The sequence below is a fragment of the Pongo abelii genome, chromosome 2, assembly GCF_028885655.2.
Source record: "Pongo abelii isolate AG06213 chromosome 2, NHGRI_mPonAbe1-v2.0_pri, whole genome shotgun sequence".
Lineage (NCBI taxonomy): Eukaryota > Metazoa > Chordata > Mammalia > Primates > Hominidae > Pongo > Pongo abelii.
The window spans coordinates 172959289-172980811 of record NC_085928.1 but is presented as its reverse complement, the minus strand read 5'-3'; the positions used below and the strand labels follow the sequence as shown (position 1 = coordinate 172980811).

At 35.0% G+C, this 21523-nt stretch overlaps 1 long non-coding RNA gene and 1 other non-coding gene across 2 annotated transcripts in view; both read left to right on the top strand.

Moving 5' to 3' along the window:
• The window catches only part of LOC100937460 (uncharacterized), a 108125-nt gene extending 94462 nt beyond the window's left edge, over positions 1–13663 (top strand). Inside the window, exons 5-7 of the long non-coding RNA XR_002914468.2 lie at positions 3681–3877; positions 7975–8072; positions 12803–13663. This is a non-coding gene — a long non-coding RNA (uncharacterized LOC100937460). The remainder of the gene's footprint in view (positions 1–3680; positions 3878–7974; positions 8073–12802) is intronic.
• Positions 11927–12028, top strand: LOC112132944 (small nucleolar RNA U13). The gene has a single exon (XR_002914644.2). It is a non-coding gene; the product is annotated as a small nucleolar RNA U13 (small nucleolar RNA).
• Positions 13664–21523: the final 7860 nt, after the last annotated feature.

Genomic DNA, 21523 nt, shown 5'->3' with positions numbered 1-21523 from the left:
CCTGTTGTTTCCTGACTTTTTAATGATTGCCATTCTAACTGATATGAGATACTATCTCATTGTGGTTTTGATTTGCATTTCTCTGATGGCCAGTGATGGTGAGCATTTTTTCATGTGTTTTTTGGCTGCATAAATGTCTTCTTTTGAGAAGTGGCTGTTCATGTCCTTTGACCACTTTTTGATGGGGTTGTTTGTTTTTTTCTTGTAAATTTGTTTTGAGTTCATTGTAGATTCTGGATATTAGCCCTTTGTCAGCTGAGTAGGTTGCGAAAATTTTCTCCCATTTTGTAGGTTGCCTGTTCACTCTGATGGTAGTTTCTTTTGCTGTGCAGAAGCTCATTAGTTTAATTAGATCCCATTTGTCAATTTTGGCTTTTGTGGCCATTGCTTTTGGTGTTTTAGACATGAAGTCCTTGCCCATGCCTATGTCCTGAATGGTAATGCCTAGGTTTTCTTCTAGGGTTTTTATGGTTTTAGGTCTAACGTTTAAGTCTTTAATCCATCTTGAACTAATTTTTGTATAAGGTGTAAGGAAGGATCCAGTTTCAGCTTTCCACATATGGCTAGCCAGTTTTCCCAGCACCATTTATTAAATAGGGAATCCTTTCCCCATTGCTTATTTTTCTGAGGTTTGTCAAAGATCAGATAGTTGTAGATGTGTGGCATTATTTCTGAGGGCTCTGTTCTGTTCCATTGATCTATATCTCCGTTTTGGTACCAGTACCATGCTGTTTTGGTTACTGTAGCCTTGTAGTATAGTTTGAAGTCAGGTAGCATGATGCCTCCAGCTTTGTTCTTTTGGCTTAGGATTGACTTGGCGATGCGGGCTCTTTTTTGGTTCCATATGAACTTTAAAGTAGTTTTTTCCAATTCTGTGAAAAAAGTCATTGGTAGCTTGATGGGGATGGCATTGAATCTATAAATTACCTTAGGCAGTATGGCCATTTTCCTGATATTGATCCTTCCTACCCATGAGCATGGAATGTTCTTCCATTTCTTTGTGTCCTCTTTTATTTCATTGAGCAGTGGTTTGTAGTTCTCCTTGAAGAGGTCCTTCACGTCCCTTGTAAGTTGGATTCCTAGGTATTTTATTCTCTTTGAAGCAATTGTGAATGGGAGTTCACTCATGATTTGGCTCTCTGTTTGTCTGTTATTGGTGTATAAGAATGCTTGTGATTTTTGTACATTGATTTTATATCCTGAGACTTTGCTGAAGTTGCTTATCAGCTTAAGGAGATTTTGGGGTGAGACAATGGGGTTTTCTAGATATACAATCATGTCATCTGCAAACAGGGACAATTTGAGTTCCTCTTTTCCTAATTGAATACCCTTTATTTCCTTCTCCTGCCTAATTGCCCTGGCCAGAACTTCCAACACTATGTTGAATAGGAGTGGTGAGAGAGGGCATCCCTGTCTTGTGCCAGTTTTCAAAGGGAATGCTTCCAGTTTTTGCCCATTCAGTATGATATTGGCTGTGGGTTTGTCATAGATAGCTCTTATTATTTTGAGATACATCCCATCAATACCTAATTTATTGAGAGTTTTTAGCATGAAGCGCTGTTGAATTTTGTCAAAGGTCTTTTCTGCATCTATTGAGATAATCATGTGGTTTTTGTCATTGGTTCTGTTTATATGCAGGATTACATTTATTGATTTGAGTATATTGAGCCAGCCTTGCATCCCAGGGATGAAGCCCACTTGATCATGATGGATAAGCTTTTTGATGTGCTGCTGGATTCGGTTTGCCAGTATTTTATTGAGGATTTTTGCATCAATGTTCATCAAGGATATCGGTCTAAAATTCTCTTTTTTGGTTGTGTCTCTGCCCAGCTTTGGTATCAGGATGATGCTGGCCTCATAAAATGAGTTAGGGAGGATTCCCTCTTTTTCTATTGATTGGAATAGTTTCAGAAGGAATGGTACCAGTTCCTCCTTGTACCTCTGGTAGAATTCGGCTGTGAATCCATCTGGTCCTGAACTCTTTTTGGTTGGTAAGCTATTGATTATTGCCACAATTTCAGAGCCTGTTATTGGTCTAGTCAGAGATTCAACTTCTTCCTGGTTTAGTCTTGGGAGGGTGTATGTGTCCAGGAATTTATCCATTCCTTGTAGATTTTCTAGTTTATTTGCGTAGAGATGTTTGTAGTATTCTCTGATGGTAGTTTGTATTTCTGTGGGATCGGTGGTGATATCCCCTTTATCATTTTTTATTGCGTCTATTTGATTCTTCTCTCTTTTCTTCTTTATTAGTCTTGTTAGCAATCTATGAATTTTGTTGATCCTTTCAAAAAACCAGCTCCGGGATTCATTAATTTTTTGAAGGGTTTTTTGTGTCTCTATTTCCTTCAGTTCTGCTCTGATTTTAGTCATTTCTTGCCTTCTGGTAGCTTTTGAATGTGTTTGTTCTTGCTTTTCTATTTCTTTTAATCGTGATATTAGGGTGTCAATTTTGGATGTTTCCTGCTTTCTCTTGTGGGCATTTAGTGCTGTAAATTTTCCTCTACACACTGCTTTGAGTGTGTCCCAGAGATTCTGGTATGTTGTGTCTTTGTTCTTGTTGGTTTCAAAAAACATCTTTATTTCTGCCTTCATTTCATTATGTACCCAGTAGTCATTCAGGAGCATGTTGTTCAGTTTCCATGTAGTTGAGTGGTTTTGAGTGAGTTTCTTAATCCTGAGTTCTAGTTTGATTGCACTGTGGTCTGAGAGACAGTTTGTTATAATTTCTGTTCTTTTACATTCACTGAGGAGAGCTTTACTTCCAACTATGTGGTCAGTTTTGGAAGAGGTGTGGTGTGGTGCTGAAAAAAATGTATATTCTGTTGATTTGGGGTGGAGAGTTATGTAGATGTCTATTAGGTCCACTTGGTGCAGAGCTGAGTTCAATTCCTGGGTATCCTTGTTAACTTTGTGTCTCGTTGATCTGTCTAATGTTGACAGTGGGGTGTTAAAGTCTCCCATTATTATTGTCCACACTAAACTTCTAAACACAGTAACTTCTTTACTTTTATTTAAAAATTGGTCATCCTTTTTAGTATATTACCTTAACACTGGTTCCCTCTGTTTAGAATACTACTCCTCTAGTATGTAGCGTAACTAGCTTATTCTCTATTTTATTGATATTTTGAGCTGTTGATTTTGTTGATATTTTATTAGTTTACTGTTTTTGATTTCATTAGATTTTGCTCTGATTTTTATTTCTATTCTTCTCCTAACTTTGTGCTTAATTTGCTTTTATTTTTCTAGATTCCAGAGATAACTGCATCCCACAAATTTTAAGTTATATATTTAATTTCATTTAGTTCAAAATATTTTAACATTTCTCTTGAGACTTATTTTGATCCATGTGTTGCTTAGAAGTATTTTGTTTAATTTCTAAGTATTTGGAATTTTTTTTAGCTATCTCTCTGTTATTGATGTTTGTTTATTTTCATTATGTGTGAGATAATATTTTGTGTGATTTCTCTTCTTTTAAACTTGTTATGTTCCATTTTATGCTCCAAAATGTGATCTGTCTTGGTGAATATTCCATGTGAGATTGAGAAAAATGTGTGTTCTGACACTGTTGTATAAAGTATTTTATATATGTCAATTAGAGCTATTATTTGATTGATGGTGCCATTCAGTTCAACCATGTCCTTATTGATTTTCTAACTGCTGGAACTGTCCATTACTGATAGAATGCTGTTGAAGACACCAGCTTGATAAAACAAAAACATCAGCCAAATTAAATTTAAAGGAGTTTAACTGAGCAAAGAATTATTCATGAATCGAGCAGTCTTCCAAGCCAGAGTAGGCTCAAATTCTCCAGCACAGCCACATGGTGGAAGATTTATGGACAAAAAAAGAAAAGTGATGTATAGAAAATGGAAATGAGGTACTGAAACAGGTATATTGGTTACAGTTTGATGTTTTCCTTATTTGAACAGGGTTCAAAAACAGTTGGCTACATTTGATTGGCCAAAAGTTGGTGATTGGCACAAGTGAAAGTGGCATATGATTTGGGAGGGACCAGGGGCAGAATGATAAGTTAGGCTTTGTGTCCCCACCCAAATCTCATCTTGATTTATAATCGCCACATGTCAAGGGAGGGAGGTGATTGGATCAAAGAGGTGGTTTTCCCTGTAATGTTCTTGTGATAGTCAGTGAGCGCTCATGAGATCTGATGGTTTTATAAAGGTCTCTTCCCCCTTCACTCTTCTCTCTCCTGCCACCCTGTGAAGAAACTCCTTGCTTCCCTTTTGACTTCCACCATGATTGTAAGTTTCCTGAGGCATCCCTAGCCATGTGGAACTGTGAGTCAATTAAACCTTTTGCCTTTATAAATTACTCAGTCTTGGGCAGTTCTTTATAGCAGTGTGAAAATGAAATGATACACTGAATTTAAGAGTTGAGCCAGAAACTGCTCTTTCATCAAATAGACTCTTTCCTGAGAACAAATACTATTTCAATCTTATTTAACTCTGTACCTCTAACTTCTGATACATGGCATGCCACAATATGCACTTTATAAATACTTCTGGAATACATAAAAGCCTTCAAAGAACATTCCAAGTGTTTTACTGAAAGCATTAATACAAGTCACCACCAAACAACACCATTGGAAACATAATATGGTATGTCTCCTATTGCAGAGCTATGATTGTTCAGCAGCCTCCAGTTATCTCTTCAGTGCTGAAAAGAATTGTCCTTGTCATTGAAAGAATAACAAAAATATCAATATTTTCACTAAACTTCATTGAAAGAAACTTCATGAGATTAGAGGCCCAAAAAGTGGTATGGCAGCATTAGTAATTTACAGAAATCTTGAATTAGTCATTTTTCACATTTTAGTAGAAAATTTGCCACTGACTAATAATACTGGTTACAATACACTACAATAAATCCTTCCTTCCTTCCTACTTTTTGTAACACTTTGAGAAATCCAAGCCCTGTTATTCATTATGATTGATTTCCTACTAACTGTTCTGTGTGCTTACCTCAGGCAAGATTCATGACAAAAAATTATTCACATAAGTTGAAACCAAAAAATACTTGCCACATTTCAAGTTTTATATACAACAGAGTAAAACATGATTTAATTAGAAACAAAAAGTTTGTTTCCTAAGACTGCAGTCAAGTAAAGTTTTGAATTTAGGGGACCAGATGGTTGTCTAAAATAGCACACATTTTAGAATCTTTTGTAGCAGCAAAGTAGACTTAAATCAACTTGTTGAGAGGTTCACTTTATTCAGGTCAATCAACAGTTGCTACATCCAAGCTGATTGAAATTCAGTGAAATAAAAAATGTAACTCCTATATTCCAGACTTTTACTGAAATAAAACATACAAATTACTTCCCACTTCCCTGTTTATAGATTGGATAGTGTAATAGAAATTTACTCAATAGTTTACAAAAATAGAAATATAAATACACATAGTTGAAGCAAATATGAACTGGAAGAGATAATCGACAGCTAGATCAAAGTGAATTAAAATCTTGATGATAGTCGGGATCCTTACATATTACACAAATATATTCTTACTATTAACATGTATATTAATTCAGGATTGGAAATGTGATTTATATATAAAATTGGAGGAAATCACATTCAATTAGAAGGAACTGAGAATTTAACTTCAAGGTCATTCAGAAAATATACTAAAATTATTAAACTGTTTATCATTGAAAACCACTAAAACTTAAATATTAGCAATTGCCTTGACTTCCCTGATCATGCATTTACTTGTATGGCATTGGCAATATGACTAAATGATTGCTGAGAACCTTTTTCATTTTAATATTACTTAACTCTATCATTTACCTCACCAGAGGAAAAGAATAAACTTCATTTATTTTTATTCATTTATTTAGCAAATAAATATCAAGCAGTTACATGCAAAACAAACTTTTTGAGATGAGTATGCTGAGGGAATAAATGCATCAAGTTCTTTTTCTCATGGTACTTACATTTGATTGTGGATGGAAAGGCAGAAACTAAAAAAGGTGTAAGTATTAACGTGTTTAAAAAAACATAATGCAATGGACTAGAGAGCATTGGAGAATGGTTCCATTTTTATATGGGGCAAAAGAAAGTGTGTTCAAGAGCAAAAGAGAGTTGAAGTGGAGAAAACACATGTTTAAAGTTGTCTTGTGGGTGTGCATTTGAAATAATTGGCTCTTATATGACTGGAAATATTATTTTAAATTTTTAACTGTGAACTTGGAGAATATGTTATTAGAACATGTTTCTTTCTTCACTGGTACATATTAGGACAAATTGCAAAATTAGGACAAGTTAAGAAAGCAAGTAATAAAAGGCAAAACTAAGCATGCTTTCTTAAAAACAAAATTCTTAACTTTGTTTTGAAGCTTTGAAGAATCTTTTTTTAATGCTGATGTCATGCAGATATTTGAGAGAGAATTTTGAAAATGCAAGGGAAATAAGATTAATCAACAACATTAACTTTTCAACACATGAGGAATAATATCTGTTATAGTTGGAGTAAAATGTGGATGAATGTACAGATAAATTTATCCATTTTATTTTATTTTCTGATTGTGAAATAAGAGGAACTAATGCTGGAACTAATGAAAGAGGTAGTGAGATTAGGATGGTAAATTATGTGGACATATTAGTCCCATGGATAATATTAAAGATAACTAGAACAGTCTGGAAATAATTAAGCAAGGCCAATTAATATTTATGTTGGAGAACCTGAATTTAAAGCAACATCAATCAATAATTTATTTGTCCTTGTTTCTTCCGTTTCAATCTCTCCAATAAGAAAGAACTGTGCTCCATATATCTTTAAAGCAAGAATGAAATAATTTAAAGATATACTATTGAAATTTCAGTTAAGTAATATGTTTAATTTTATTATGTTTTATATAATACAAGCCATATATGTGGCATATATGTGTGTATGTTAAGCTGTATGTGTAAGAAAAATACCAGACAACAGTTTTTAAAATATAACATGTTAGAGAAAAATACTTATGTTTCAAGTGTATTAGTTGATAGACTGAAAAATATTTCTAATACAAAGCAATTATATTTACACTATCAAGTACAGATTAGGAGCATAACCGATCAATAAGAAATTCCAGAATTTTTTTATATATAATCATATTATAATAGTTTCTTTCTAATAATACATTTGTTTTTATTGTATGTTTTTCTCATGCTTTAGTGATACATTTCTTACTACCTTTAGCCACTTTTCTATTGAATGTGAAAAGGAAGTAACATTTGTACATCTTCCTATGTAAAAGATAAAAGAAAAGATATAAACATGCTACTTTTAATTTTTTAGTGTATGTTATTAGTTTTTCTTTAGATATGTGTCAGTTTTATAAAAATAATATTTTTAAAATGTCTGAATCCTTGTAAGTTCACGAATATAACTTACTACATAGATAGTTGGGAGTTTTGTGTTCTGAAATAACCTAAAAATAAAGAGATTACACATTGGTATCCTAGGTATCATTCTGTCTCAGAATCTTAAATGCTTTTTGGCAAGCTAACTACATTTTTGCCATTTATTTTTATTATATTTAAAATTGAACTACAAATAACTTTAATAGCAGTATGGGAATATTAGAACATATTTAATAATTCTTTAGTAATGAATTCATTGACAAACATCAGATTTTTTTACACAAGGAATTTTTAGTAATTTTAAAACTGCATTCCTTAGAAGAGTAGTATGTATTTTTGTGTCTTGTTTAACGAGGTTAAATATACCAAATAATATCACAGGCCTCATTTTTTTTCTAATTTCATGGAAGTAGCATAGAGATGTGTAGTTTTATCTCAACATTCATTTTTCCTCTTTTCATTTAGTAAGGGAAGAACACATTATGCTGTGTTTAGTGCTACCTAGCTAGCAAAAACAGCCCCTCTTGCAGGAAAGACTTAACGTGTAATTTAGCGCTACTCGATGAGATATGAGGGAAAATGATATGTAAAATTTTTCAATTACATCCTTCAGGGGAAGCTTTTTTCTCCTCCGCATTCTAATCACTAGTATGAGAAGGGGTGCTAATGGACCAGCCTTGGCCTTGCAGATGAAGATGATGAAGGAAGAAGGTAAAAGGAAACTGTGTACCTGTGTGACCTCTGGTAGTTCAGGTGCCCTATCCTGTGAGCCATCTGTTAGCTTAAACTTTTGTATAATTGAGAAAATGAGGGTTTTCTCTTATTTAAGGCACTGTTGTTTGTTGTTTACTAAGGCAACCAAATAAATAGCCTAGCTAGTAAAGAATGTGTACTTTCAAAATATTCAAATATGAGAACTGCAGATGTTGAAACACTGTAATTAATATATTCCCATTATTGAAGAATACAGTTTGTTAAAAATAAGTGTTTCTTCACTAAGATAGATTATATAATAGAATAGTAATGCCTCCCTTTACATAACTTGATATTCAGATGCTTTGAAGCTGTTTTTTTTCTTTAATACCTACAGACATGTTCTCGTAAATATAATCTACCATTTTCTTCTTGGTAACGTAGCAGATATATAAAGATTATTTCTAAAACAGCCTTCCTGCTTCCCAGTCCAAACCCAGGTCATTCTCTTCAGTCACCCTCTACCATATGGCTGCGTTTACCATCAGATACAGTAGCCACAAATTAAATTCAAGGTCTCAGGAAAGCTAGCATTTCAAATCTTTTATCCTGGACTCAATGCTCTTTTTCTGAGGTCTCTCACCATTCCTCTCCACTTCCCAGTTTAAGGAAGCTATTTTTACTATACCCACATGCTAACAAACACAACTACTTATTCTCTTCTCCCTCTTCTCCCAGACAGGAACAAAAAAACACTGAAGCATTCTGTGGGTTCCTAATACGTATACCCAGTTTGAGTCCGGTCCTAAAAGAATAAAATTGACCATTTCAAAAGGAGGCAATAGCTAAAATCAGATCTCAGATTGAACTATCAAATTGGTGAGCTAAAAGAAAACCAGACGTTACAGATTATTAATCAATAACTTAATTTATTTTGCCTACATATAAGAAATGGAAATATCATATAATTGTCAACTTTGACTCCTAATTAAAAAAAAAAAAAAAAACAGAGCAACGAACTAAATAGGCTTGCTATAGTGTGTTTTATTGTGTTATGTTATTTTGTCTGAGGAAATTCCAGAAACAATCTCCTGGGTCAGAATTTCCCAAATTCTGTTCCCAGTTCTGAGACTCCAATAAGTGAGAGGTGAGGTTCTAAGAACAGATGGTGCAGTAATAACTCACCTTCAGTCATAATTAGCTATATTAACTAACATTCACATTTACAGCTTCAATAAATGAGTGTCATCTTCTTTATAATTATACTTTATTTGAAGAAAATATTTAATGAGCTTTTACTGAATAACAAACCATTGTAAGACATTCCAAATATATTGAAATGATAAATTAATTGGCTTAGCTATGATTTATTTCTTTATAATTTGGTAATCAGTCAGGAAAAAATAAAATTAATTAAATTTTTAGTCATTGTTTATATTTTGTTGTCCTCTTTATTTAAATAAAACATGCCAAACACTTCTCTCATAGTACATAAAACACTATCTTGCAAGAGTTTGTTTCCCCTCCCAGCTGAAGCTCCAAGATAGCCAGGCCCAAATAAAAGTAACTTTAGAATTCATAGTCCTTTACACTGTGTTTGCCATACATTAGGTGCTCGATCATTTTTTATGGAGTGACTAAATGAATTAGAGTCATTCATTGTACATAATTCTACGGTTAATATTAGAAGTATCTCCAGATATTCACATTTGAGAATTGAACTTCTGTCTGAATCAGAGCTTTGCAAAAATTTAGGGAGAGAAAAATATCCACATAAGGTGTAAAATACAATGGGGAGGTTCTGGTAAAAAGAAAAAAAAACCCATTGGTACAGAGAACATGAAATTATCTTCAGAAGAAAGTCTAAAGGAGAGCTCTTAAAAGAGATATGACAATTATCTTTCAGGACAAAATCTTCCAGGACAAAACCTTCCAGGAAGATATTCTGACTAGTATCCAAAAATGAAGGAGCAAACCTAGAAATTCTAGGAAACTAGTAAGATTAAATGTTATTGAGTGATACTGAGGCAATTACAGTTTCTCAACTGAAGTCTTTTGCTGCAAGAAGTCAGTTTTCTATTCCAATAAATGGAATAGCAGACTGTATGCCACAGAGAATTAGGAGAAACATCTCTGAAGCACAATGCATTACTCAACTAACACATCAGCAGGTAAATTTAAATCTGATCACCCACAATACACTTTATATATATCCAATAATTTTACGGTACTTCAGAAATGTATCCAATAAATCAGCCCAAAAACCACAACAAATTATTTTTCCCTTTGCTGTTGTTTTTGTGTGTTTGTTTTATTTCCCCACTTGTCTTTGATTCATCACTTGTTATTACAGGTGCATTTTTCTACTTTTTGAGTTTGAAGAATGTGTGAGACTCTTGCATTGTTCTTGTAAGTTAGATCATCAACATGATCATTATATAAAATACAATATTTTTTGTAAACTAGTTTTCTGGAAAACTAATTGTGGTGGCTGTTTTTACTATAAAATTTTACTCCACTAAGAGTATGTCAGTATTTGTACAACTAAATAACTAGAAGGTTTTAGCAGAATATAAATGGGTATTATGTATTATGTCACTGAACTTCTCAAATAAGTAGAGGTCATTAACATGCTTTGTGTAGCTGTAGCCAACCAACGATTTCACTTTAAAATATTTAACTTTCTAATAATGACCTTGTGACTAAGCAGATCATATTACTTCTAAAATTGATAAACACAAATATCCCTTATGAACTGATATTCTTACATTTGATTATACTGCTTTCTGCTGTCACAAAATTATATATGAACAATGACTATTATAATCTCTATTTTGCTATATATGTTACAGAATACTAAAAATAAGTATGATACTGACTTTTTCATAGACAGAATTAGAATTGTGTAACAAACATCAATTTTTGAAATAGAGCTTGAAGCAACTTCTGAATTTAGACTTACTTAATTTCTCTCAGCATCATGTACCCAATTTGTTAAAATGAAATAGCAATGACTTTATCATAGGGCTGTTTTGAAAATTACACACAAAACATTATATTTTTAGCTTGTCACTCCTGGGCCTTCCACGAATGATGATGACACTTTACTCCTTCTTGACATTTATTTCTAGTGAAATAAAGTGAGCTTACATAAATCTGTATTTAAGAATAAAGTTAGTGTTTTTATTCATGTTATCAAAGAAGAAAAAAACAGCATTCACCAAATATTTAATGAGACCTCTAATACAATATTCCCTTTACTGGGAATATAATAGGGAATAAGGAGAGCAAGGTGTACCTTCTAAATAGGCAATGGCAAATTCAGGTAAATATGATTGTGTAATGGTGAAACACAAAGAGTATTTTGACAGAGAGTATTCCCTAAAATGGGGCACATTTTACTTTGGAAAGGATTTCAGGTAGGACGTAAAAGAAGATATAATTATTTCAGCTAAAAGTAAATTATGAGAGCCAGCTTGTCGTGTAAAGATGTAGAAGAAAATAATTTTAGACAAAGGAATGGGCAATTGGAAATCTCCCAACATAAGAATGAACTTACTATTTTTTATAATCAGAAAGTAGGTCCATGTGTCTTGATTGCAATAAAGTATATTGTCAACAAGTTGGTGGGGGCCATATCACACAGTGCTCTGTAGTAAATGCTGTGGAGTTGGGGTTTAGTCTAAGAGAACGAGAGTGGAACTAGGTGGTATTTGCTTATTTTTTCAAAGGAGATTGTTGCTATTGTGGATAAAATGCATTTTGATGGGGCAGGTGAAACAAAAAAAAAATCGGAAGTTTCATTCATAGATCCTGATAAATCAATTTCAAAAGATAAACTCATTGATATAAATAGACAATTAAAAAATGAGGTACTTTTGTGGTTCGTAAGTGTGATATATGAGTTTTCATGCTCATGTATGAGATGTGCCTCCCTCAAAGCTTTGGACTTCAGCACATTGCCTAATACGAAAAAAACAAAGAAACAAAACCAAAATATATAAATGTAAAAAACAACTTTTATAAACAGGTCGATAGCAAATACATAATATGCAGACTTTAAAGACATTTTAAAAATCAATGGATTCTTCAGCGAGCAAAATAAGTAATTTATAGGAAAATAAACATAAAATTTATAGATGGGCTTCTCTTCATCTTTATAGAGATATAGAAAGAATAACTGGGATATTTTTGGACATGTGATTATAGGAAGACCTCCCTGAGGAGAAGATAATTCAACTGAGAACTGAACACTTATAAAAAGCCATCAACAAAGTGCTTTCCACAATATTTCACAGATACAGCTAGCTAGATGCCCAGGAAGAGTCAGAAAACAATATGAAGATAGGCAAAAATTTCAGAATTTCACTGTGGTCTGAATTATGGAGCCCCAAAAAAGAAATTTTAATTCTTGTCTGAACACCATGAAATTGATGTCATTTATCAACTACAGTTGTTATGAAGAGGGCTATTAACATAATTGCTGCTATTTTTGCAATAATGTGATGAACTACCAAAACAAGCTGAAATTCAGCAACATTCATTCTCTTGGACTATAAATATTTGTTTCTGTCTTGCTGTATGTTATATTTATAATCTATTTAAAAGTTCATTTAATTTTTTTTAGATTCTCATGTCTTGTTTAGTTACCATATATTTAAATAAAAATACATATTTTTATGAAGATGTCCTATTGTAAAATAAATTAACTATAACCGACTTCTGTAAATGTTTTCCTTTCTCTCCAGATGTATAAAGAACCTCTGAAAGAGTCCCAGTCTTACATTTCAAAGTCTTTTGCCTTCTATTGTTTATTGTGTTGGGTTGGAGTGGAGGATATTTGATGGAGAATTGATTCTGAAACTTGTCAAAATATGGATAATACTTTGCTCATTTTTCATTGTGGTTTATCACAAAGAAGAGTTTCACTTTTAATCATCTATTTACAGGTATGGCAATAGCTGTTTTCTTTTTCTTTTTTTTATTTTAGGTTTTTTTTTAGGTAAATACATGTGAAGGTTTCTTGTATAGGTAAACTAGTATCATGTGGGTTTGTTGTACAGATTATTTTATCACCTAGGTATTAAGCAAGCTCAGTACCCAATAGTTATATTGTCTGCTCTTCTCCCTCATCCCACTCTCCACCCTGAGGTCGACCCCAGTGTCTGTTGTTTCCTTCTTTCTGTTAATGAGTTCTCATCATTTAGCTCCCACTTATAAGTGAGAACATGTGCTATGTGTTTTTCTGTTCCTGTGTTAGTTGGCTAAGGATAATGGCCTCCAGCTCCATTTTTGTTTCCCTCTCCAGCATCTGTTTTTTTTTTTAATTTTTAGTAATATCCATTCTGACTGGTATGAGATGGTATCTCATTGTGGTTCTGACTTGCATTTCTGTAATGCACTGATGTTCAGCTTTTCTTTTCATGTGCTTGTTCACCACATGCATGTTTTGTTTTGAAAAGTGTTTGTTCGTGTCCTTTACCCACTTTTCAATGGGGTTGTTTGCTTTTCTCTCATAAATTTGTTTAATTTCCTTATAGATGTTATGACCTAGCAACTGTACCTTTTTAAATTTCAAGACATTCAATAAATTAAGAACCAACAGCACAGTTGATGTGTCTTTCCGTGACACTTGCCATCTTTCCTCTCTTCATAGCTATAAGAAAATATTTTGGAAGAAGAGTTGCTGATAAATGCCACTTAGGGAATCGCTGAGCATCTGTTATTATAAATCATTGACTAAAATTTAGGGTAATGCATCCTATTAAAAATGAAGTTAAGAACTTTATGTAGAAGTTTAAAATTTGTCCCCCAAATCCTGTTGTATGTCAACAGTCAACTTATTATAAAATAAATTGTAAATATCGTAACTCAGCAAAAGAACATCATCTAAAACTCATTAAGCATTTAATGTTGAGTATATCAGTGACACACAAATCTTGAGGCAAGATGGTTTAAATGTGTTACAAATAATAATAAATAATCATACCCTCTGAGTTTAAATTCTTTATCACCCTGTATGTACTGCCACTCAACCCTTGACTTCAGGGCCATAATCCTTAGTGAACCCATCTAACATCCACCTAAAATAAAGGTTTAGAGCCACTCTTCTATGCTTAACAAATAGCCTTAAGCGTCATGAATAAACAGAGACAGGCTAGCTCCTTTTTGCTCTATAGCCTTAAGTAGTTCTGACCATGACTAGAAAGAAATAGCTGCAAGCAGCCTGATCTTTTTTTAACATGTTGACTTTTTGCAAGGTATTTCTAAAATATGTTACTAATATGTACTTCTTGGTTGTTTTACTAATATTTGAAAGAACTAAAGTTATTATTATTCACGTTTCATTTGAAACTACAGAAGCAATAACAACAACAAAGTTCCAATATAAAATCCATTATTATATAGCTTTCAACACAATAGATTATTTACTACAAAATAGCAAAGTCTAGTTATTAATAGTTTCCTACTAGAATGACATTTTTTTTCTTTTTGCCACATTTTAGGTTAACCCTATTTGTTCTAATCTCAATTTTATTGTGCGTTTCCCTAAGTACTAAAAATACCAGTAGTGTCAGCAGCAATTTGCTACTTAACAAAGCTCCAAGTAACACTGTAGTATGCCACTTGCTAGTAGTGCTATGTTTTATCCAGAGGAGATTAAGAGGAGGTGCCAAAATCCAATTATGAGTGGTAGAATTTCAGCACTTAATTCCCAAGTGCTACTGTCAACATAAATTCACTATCCGTGTGTTTCCATAACTGTCTGCCAGGCACTGAAACTGTGACATAGCATATCTCATGTGACTTCATGGGCTCAATTAGCTCCAAATGATTGTGCGTAAAATTTCCACTCATTAGATAAAGGTGTCAACTTTGGCTGTTAAGATTTCCTTGTTTTAAAAATAGCATAATTTTCTCACCTATTGTGTGCATTTCCTACACATAAAAAGTAATCTGTAGTTGCACTTTATCAGTCTGCTGAATGGAGTCAGCAAGACTATATATAACATATTTTTTGGCTCCTTTCTGTAACACATTTAATATTTTTAAAAATCTTAAGCCAAAACACTGAAGCTAGCTACGAATTCCTATACTCACTCAGAGTTAGCTAAATGTTCCTTTTCTACAAAAATTATTCTAAATTTTAACATATTTTCCCAATGTGAATATTCTATGATCTCAAGTGATGACATTATCATGTCATCCCAAGTTAAACAGTGACTGTATGGCATTAAACTGGCCAATTTCCCAACCCTATATCTAAAAATGTTCCTAAAATAATACGTATTATTGCCTGTTTCCTGACGTTATCAGATGAAGAACAATACTTTCTTCCCTTCCAAGGCTAACACAACACCCCTTATATACTCACAGTGCTATTTGTTTTGTATTCTCAGGAAAAGTTATCTAATAGTTACTCTCTGCCGTGAATAGTTTTCTCTCCAATGAATCCTTCTAATTCATCTGTAATTCCGTGGGAAATTTTCTTTTGAAATCAATATAGTTTTTGGAAATTTTTTGTAGTATTAAACAGCTACACTATATTTTATTATTTTAATAATAATAATAAAATAGTAACAAAAATTATAGTGACTACCAAGTAATCATCCTCAACCTCTACTCCTTCTCCTGTTTTATTATTACATATTAGATAGTCATATTTCTTCCAAAATTGCACTTCCTACCAGTGTTTTTTAATTGTTAAAAATTTATTTTTGCTGCACTGCAGTGGGTTCAACCCAGTCTGAACTTCCCGCAGCTTTGTTTACACTGTGAGGGGAAAACCACCTCAAGCCTAAATAATGGTGGATGCCCCTCCCTCCACCAAGCTCCAGTGTCCCAGGTAGATTTCACACTGCTATGCTGGCAGCAAGAATTTCAAGCCAGTGGATCTTAGCTTGCTGGGCTGCATAGGGGTGGGATCCATTGATCTAGACCACTTGGCTCCCTGACTTCAGCCCCTTTCCAGGGGAGTGAATGATTCTGTCTCACTGGCGTTCCAGGTGGCACTGGTATAGATAAAACAACAAACAAACAAACAAATCCTGCAGCTATATCAGTGTCTGCCATATGGCTGCCCAGTTTTGTGCTTGAAACCCAGAGCCCTGGTGGTGTAGGCACCCAAGAGAATTTCCTCATCTGCAAGTTGCAAAGATCATGGGAAAAGAGTAGTATCTGGGACAGAATGCATAATCCTCATGGCACAGTCCCTTAGAGCTTTCCCTTGGCTAGGGGAGGGAGTTCCCTGACCCTTTATGCTTCTGGGATGAGATGACACCCTACCCTGCTTCAGCTCACCTTGCCTGGGCTGCACCCACTGCCTAACCAGTTACAATGAGATGAGCTGGGTACCTCAGTTGGAAATGCAAAAATCACCCACCTTCTGCATTGATCTTACTGGGAGCTGCAGACCAGAGCTCTTCCTATTCAGCCATCTTGCCAGCCAAACAGCCCCTCTAGATTCCTCCTCTCAGGGCAGGGAATGTCTGAAAGAAAGGCAGCAGCCCCAGTCAGTGGCTTACAGATAAAACTCATCTCCCTGGGACAGAGCACCTGGGGGAAGGGGTGGCTGTGGGTGCAGCTTCAGCAGACTTAAACGTTTCTGCCTGCCAGCTCTGAGGTGAGCAGCAGATCTCCCAACACAGCACTCGAGCTCTGCTAAGGGAGAGTCTGCCTCCTCAAGTGGGTCACTGACCCCTGTGCCTCCTGATCGGGCGGACAACTCCCAGCAGGAATTGACAGACTTCTCATACAGGAGAGATCCAGCTGGCATCTGGCAGGTTCCCTCCTGGGATGAAGCTTCCAGAGGAAGAGACAGGCAGCAACTTCTCATACAGGAGAGATCCAGCTGGCATCTGGCAGGTTCCCACCTGGGATGAAGCTTCCAGAGGAAGAGACAGGCAGCAATCATTACTGTTCTGCAGCCTCCACTGGTGATACCCAGACAAACAGGATCTAGAGTGGATCTCTGGCAAACTCCTGCAGACATGCAGCAGAGGGGCCTGACTGTTAGAAGGAAAACTAACAAATAGAAAGCAACAGCATCAACATCAACAAAAAGGAAGTCCATGCAAAAACCCCATTCAAAAGTCACCAGCATCAAAGACCAAAGGTAGATAAATCCACAAAGATGACCAAAAAAAGCACAAAAAGGCCTAAAACTCCAAAAACCAGAACGCCTTTTCTCCTCCAAAGGATCACAACTCCTCACCAGCAAGGGAACAAAACTGGACAGAGAATGAGTTTGACGAATTGACAGAGTAGGCTTCAAAAGGTGGGTAATAACAAACTCCTCCAAGCTAATGAAGCATGTTCTAACCCAATGCAAGGAAGCTAAGAACACTGAAAAATGGTTAGAGGAATTGCCATCTAGAATAACCAGTTTAGAGAGGAACATAAATGACGTGATGAAGGTGAAAAACACAGCATGAGAACTTTGTGAAGCATACACAAGTATCAATAGCCAAATTGATCAAGTGAAAGAAAAGATATCAGAGATTGAAGATTGACGTAATAAAATAAAGCATGAAGACAAGATTAGTTTGAAAAGGAATGAACAAAGCCTCTAAGAAATATGGGACTATGTGAAAAGACTAAACCTATGTTTAATTGGTGTACCTGAAAGTGAAAGGGGGAATAGAAGCAAGTTGGAAAACACTCTTCAGGATATTGTCCAGGAGAACATCCCAACTTAGCAAGACAGGCCAACATTCAAATTCAGGAAATACAGAGAACACCACAAAGATACTCCTTGATAAGAGCAACCCCAAGACACATGATCATCAGATTCACCAAGGTTGAAATGAAAGAAAAAATATTAAGGGCAGCCAGAGAGAAAGGTCAGGTTACTCACAAAGGGAAGCCCATCAGACTAAAAGCAGATGTTTCTGCAGAAACCCTACAAACCAGAAGTGAGTGGGGGTCAATATTCAACCTTCTTAAAGAAAAGAACTTTCAACCCAGAATCTCTTATCCAGGTAAACTAAGCTTCATAAGTGAAGGAGAAATAAAATTCTTTATGGAAAAGCAAATGCTGAGAGATTTTGTTACCACCAGGCATGCCTTACAAGAGCTCCTGAAGGAAGCACTAAATATTGAAAGGAAAAACCAGTACCAGCCACTGCAAAAACACACCAAATTGTAAAGACCATCAACACTATCAAGAAACTGCATCAACTAATGTGCAAAATAACCAGCTAGCATCATGAGGACAGGATAAAATTCACCCATAATGATATTAACCTTAAATGAAAATGGGCTAAATGCCCCAATTAAAATACACAGACTAGCAAATTGGATAGAGTGAAGACCCATTGGTGTGCTGTATTCAGGAGACCCATCTCATGTGCAAAGACATACATAGGCTCTAAATAAAGGGATGGAGAAATATTTACCAAGTAGATGGAAAGCACACAAAAAAAGCAGGGGTTGCAATCCTAGTCTCTGATAAAACAGACTTTAAACTACCAAAGATAAAAAATGACAAAGAAGGGCATTACATAATGGTAAAGAGATCAATGCAACAAGAAGAGCTAACTATCCTAAATATAAATGCACTCAATACTGGAGCACCCAGATTCATAAAGCAAGTTCTTAAAGGACTGGAAATAGACTTAGACTCCCACACAATAATAATGGAAGACGTTAACACCCCACTGTCAATATTAGACAGATCAATGAGATAGAAATTTAACAAGCATATTCAGGATTTGAACTCGGCTCTGGACAAAATCATAACAAACAGTCTGTCAGGCCACAGTACAAATCAAATTATAACTCAGGTTTAAAAAACTCACTCAAAACCACACAACTACATGGAAACTGAACAACCTGCTCCTGAATGACTACTGGGTAAATAACAAAATTAAGGCAGAAGTAAAGGAGTTTTTTTAAACCAATGAGAACGAAGACACAACATACCAGAATTTCTGGGACACAGCTAAAGCAGTGTGTACAAAAAAATTTATACCACTAAATACCCACCAGAGAAAGAGGGAAAGATCTAACAGCATCACCCTAACATCACAATTAAAAGAACTAGAGAAGCAAGAGCAAACAAATTCAAAAGCTAGCAGAAGACAAGAAATAACTAAGATCAGAGCAGAACTGAAAGAGATAGAGACACAAAACCCCTTCAAAAATCAATGAATCCAGGAGCTGGTTTTCTGAAAACATTAACAAAACAGATAAACTGCTAGCTAGACTAATAAAGAAGAAAAGAGAGAAGAATCAAATAGATGAAATATAAAATGATAAAGGGGATATCAAAACTGATTCCACAGAAATACAAACTACCATCAGAGAATACTATAAACACCTCTATACAAACAAACTAGAAAATCCAGAAGAAATGAATAAATTCCTGGACACAAACACCCTCCAAGAGCAAACAAGGAAGAAGTCGAATCCCTGAATAGACCAACAATAAGTTCTGAAATTGAGGCAGTAATTAATAGCCTACAAACCAAAAAAAGCCCGGAACCCGGAGGATTCATACCCGAATTCCACCAGAGGTACAAAAAGGAGCTGACACTATCACTTCTGAAACTATCCCAACAATAGAAAAAGAGGGACTCCTCCCTATCTCCTTTTGTAAGGCCAGCTTCATCATGATACTCAAACCTGGCAGAGACACAACAAAAAAAGAAAATTTCAGACCAATATACCTGATGAACATCAATGTGAAAATTCTCAATAAAATACTGGCAAACCAAATCCAGCAGCACATCCAAAAGCTTATACACCATGATCAAGTCGGCTTCATACCTGGGATGCAAGGCTGGTTCAGCATATGCAAATCAATAAACGTAATTTATCACATAAACAGAACCAATGACAAAACCACATGATTATCTCAATAGATGCAGAAAAGGCCTTCAATAAAATTCAACACCCCTTCATGCTAAAATCTCTCAATAAGCTAGGTATTGATGGAACGTATCTGGATATAATAAGAGCTATTTATGACAAACCCACAGCCAGTATCATACTGATATGGCAAAAGCTGGAAGCATTCCCTTTGAAAACCAAAACAGACAAGGATGTCCTTTCTCACCACTCCTATTAGACATAGTATTGGAAGTTCTGGCCAGGGCAATCAGGCAAGAGAAAAAAAATAAAGTGTATTCAAATATGAAGAGAAAAAGTCAAATTATCTCTGTTTGCAGATGTCATGATTGTATATTTAGAAAACCCCATCGTCTCAGCCCAAAATCTCCTTAAGCTGATAAGCAGCTTCAGCAAAGTTTCAGGATACAAAATCAATGTGCAAAAATCACAAGCATTCCTATACACCAATAATAGACAAAACAGAGATCCCAATCATGAATGAACTCCCATTCACAATTGCTACACAGAGAATAATATACCTAGGAATACAACCTACAAGAAATGTGAAGGACCTCTTCAAGGAGAACTACAAACCACTGCTCAAGGAAATAAGTGAGGACACAAACAAATGGAAAAATATTCCATACTCATGGATAGGAAGAATTAATGTGAAAATGACCATACTGGCCAAAGTGATTTATAGATTAAATACTGTCCCCATCAATCTACCATTGACTTTTTTCACAGAAATAGAAAAAAACTACTTTAAATTGTATATGGATCCAAAAAAGAGCCCATATTGCCAAGACAATCTGAAGCAAAAAGAACAAAGCTGTAGGCATCACCCTACCTGACTTCAAACTATATTACAAGGCTACAGTAACCAAAACAGCATGGTAGTGGTACCCAAACAGATATATAGACCAATGGAACAAAACAGAAGCCTCAGAAATAACACCACACATCTACAACCATCTGATCTTCGACGAACCTGACATAAATAAGAAATGGGGACAGGACTCCCTATTTAATAAATGGTGTTGGGAAAACTGGCTGGCCATATGCAGAAAACTGAAACTGGACCACTTCCTCGCACCTTATACAAAAATTAACTCAAGATGGAGTAAAGACTTAAACATACAACATAAAACCATAAAAACCCTAGAAGAAAACCTAGGTAATACCATTGAGGACATAGGCATGGGCAAAGACTTCATGACTAAAACACCAAAGCAATGGCAAGAAGAGCCATAATTGACAAATGGGATCTAATTAAACTAAAGAGCTTCTGCACAGCAAAAGAAACTATCTTCAGAGTGAACAGGCAACCTACAGAATGGGAAGAAATTTTTGCAATCTATCCATGCGACAAAGGGCTAATATTCTCGATATTAGCCCTTTGTCGCATGGATAGATTGCACAAATTTTTGCAATTTGATGATGCACCCATAGTCAAGGTGCATCAGGGGACTGTAGCTGGATTCGAATCTAAGAAAGTGACTGGAGATTAAGAATATCACTTTATGTCTTCCTATTCTGTTTCCCAACATGACTGAGAAATCGGCTTATCTTCTTATTATGAAATTTCATTTACCTTCAATCATCTTTTGTGTAAGCAGGGATACAAGTTCACTAAA